Below are 3,095 nucleotides of genomic sequence, written 5' to 3'. Positions count from 1 at the left end.
TGATGTCTCCAAAACAGCTTATATAAGTGTTTTTAACGTTTTTCTCCTTTGCTTAAACACTATAACCAGGCTTTTGAACTTAAATTTCAAAACCATTACTCCATTTTTCAAAAAAGCACACCCATTTCCCTAAACTCTACACAAATCCCTTAATTTCTCATTGCCGACACCATGTGGTCATTGAGGCCCCATCCACGCTACTGCACCTTTTGCTATGTTTGCACCTCCCGTCCAGACTAAAACGGTAAAAACAAAGACCTAAAACGGAGAAGTTTGGAATCGCTGCCGACCCCGCAAAAACGGAGGACTTTAGAAATGATGACACAGCTCTCTGATTGGGTCTTATAAGTCATGCAAAGCAGAAACACGATGCTACTGACAGAGTTTTTGAGTTGGTATTTTTATTAAAATATTCTAGGCCTATCTGCCACAGTCCCGTGTTACATTCAGTAACAGTCCCAGCTGGTTATTGGTGCATGCAAAAAAAATCTGGTCTCACTCTTTGTCGTCATTTCTTTATTCTTTTGACCATCTGCTTCATGTTTACACCAGCAGGCGCATGCCCAGTGGACCTGAACAGCCAATAGATAGTCGTTTTAATGTAGACGGAGATCAACTCTGATACGCAGCGAAAACTCTGGGGCCAGAGGAAGCACTGACATTCAATATTGTTCACTCAATCAGCACAGGTTGAGCTCAATTAGCACACAGCTACCCAGGTGTAAAACAAGTCATAATTGATAACACACCAATCAGAAGCTTCAATAGATGGATAAAAGGGCCAGAGTCAGTTCATTCAGTTTTGGAACAATGGATCCAGAGAAATCTGAAGGAAGAGGAACAGTAGGAGATGGAGGAGGAGATGGGATAGGAGGAAGATGAGGAGGTGGAGAAGGGAGTAGGAGGAGGGAGGTGAAGAAGGAGGTGGAGGAGGTAGAGGGAGGAGTAGGTGGAGAAGGAGGTGGAGAATAAGAATCTCTGGCCTGCCCCAGACCAAAGACAGGACGCATGGGGCAGAAAATTTGTTGTTTGGTGTGTTGTACTGTACAGCACACTAAGGAATAAAAAAATATGTGCAAATGTTTACATTTGTTATTTCTTTTGTGTTCATCATGTGAAAAGGTTTTTGAGGGGGAGAACCACAAGCACCATTACTTAAAACCAGATATTGTAGCTTTGTTTTGTATCTGTAATATATCTCACCAGTGTATAAAACTGTGTTGTAGTGTGTGTGTGTTTTTGAGGGCTTGTGTGTTAAGTCTGAGGGCAAAGTTTGGGTTTTGGATTGAATGGTTTTGAGTAGAAAGTTTCATTTTGACCTGAAAATAACATGTTTGGGGAACTGGGTGAGAAGTTGTGGATTTGTGTTTAGAGTTTCGAGAAAAAGAGTCATAATTTCAATCCCCGGACAGGCAGGATAAAATCTGGGTGCCCTTCCTCATTTACCACCACTGAGGTGCCCTTGAGCAAAGCCCATAACCCCATAACAGTGGCTTAGTGGCCAGCAGACCAGGCTGCGGTTGTACTGGGCAGCTTCCAGGTGTGAATGTGATCAGGGCCTTCCTGTAAAAGAGAGGCTTCCTCTCAGTGAAGCTCCCCTGAATAAATAAAGGTTAAAAAATATATATATAGTAACTATCGACCTATGTTGTCGTTTTAAGGGTGAGGATGGGCTGAATGTTCTGATGCCTCATTATGAAAGCTTCACACAGTATGTTGAAAAGAGAGGTCTGAATTATGCAGGCATTTTATAATGTGCAGACTGTCTTGAAGGCTTCATAAACTCTTCATTACTTGTCCGGTTGAACATACCCCACATTGGTGTGGCTCATTTGGGTTGGTGTGAACACTGGACTCGTACTCTGGTGCGGACCAAACAACTGCTCTCTGGTCCACCTCAAAGAGGTGGTCTTGCACTGCTGTCAAGTAAACTCAGGAGCAGTTAATTTGTGGCGTGAACTTTATTCGAACCATTAATGAGAAGTGTACCATTGTACGTGTCATTTCATTGGTTAACAAAACTGGTGAACTAATAACTTGTTTTCTAGCTGGGGACAAACATGGGCTCACGACAAAGTGAGATACCCTCTGAATATTTAGGCTGAAGAGAATGTTTCTCAATTACTAGAGAAGGAGCATAAGAACACTGAGGTATTAAAAATATTCAGCAATAAAAATAATATATTCCAGCAAACTGTTGTGCAGTGTCATGTGAAAGTTAAAAAACTGCCTCAATAGTAGCCTACATCAAAGTCAAGCTGTACGATGTTAAGTACTATAGGAGTTTGTTTTTTTACCCCCTGATGAATCGAACACCATTTCAACCACATGGCCGTTACAATTTTTGGATTTTTTCCTTTGTAAAAAGCAAACCGGGCCAACTGGAAAATTGAAACTATATATCATCCTTGCAGTGGTTCCATTCAGGAACCAAACTTTTAAATGTGAACCCGTCCTTAGTTATATGTGCAGGCTTAAAAATAGCTTTTAATAAAACAAAATGGGAAAGGGACCCAGATTTTAGTGCAAGAGTACGTCACTGTCCATGGCCAATGTAGTCAGCAAAACAATCCTGTTTTTCGCCATCTAACTTTTATGATTTGAGTTTAATGTCCTCACTAAAAACATTCTCCTTCTGACTGGCCAGCAGCCAAAAACCAGATGACATGAAGAGGAACTAATCAACATGTTGTTACACTCATCTGGGTCACATTCAGTTATTACCCTGCGGCCACAGCGATAATCTTTACCAGCAACTGGTGTGTGGACTTGCTTTGCCTGGGATCATCCCTCAGGCTATATCAGGCCCTACCCCTCTGATTCATAGAGCTTGCTGAGTCACACGCAGCCTGAAGAAAATCTGCAGATACTTGACAAGACAGATAAAATATGTTCACCTCTGCGTTTTTTTGGGTAGTAAAAAAGTAATGATTTCATTTACATTTTAATTGAAAGTTTAAAATTCTTCTATAAAACACTTATTCATAATCATAATCCATAATTTAAAGATGAATCCGTAAAACACAGTACACTTTAACCTTAAGATTCAAATACAATATAATCTACCAACAGTATCTTTTCTTTTTGATGCAGCA

The sequence above is a fragment of the Micropterus salmoides genome, unplaced genomic scaffold (genome assembly GCF_014851395.1).
Source record: "Micropterus salmoides isolate LMB-PRFRI ecotype aquatic unplaced genomic scaffold, ASM1485139v1 Ms_hic_scaffold_11, whole genome shotgun sequence".
Classification (NCBI taxonomy): domain Eukaryota; kingdom Metazoa; phylum Chordata; class Actinopteri; order Centrarchiformes; family Centrarchidae; genus Micropterus; species Micropterus salmoides.
This window is presented reverse-complemented; position numbering follows the sequence as displayed.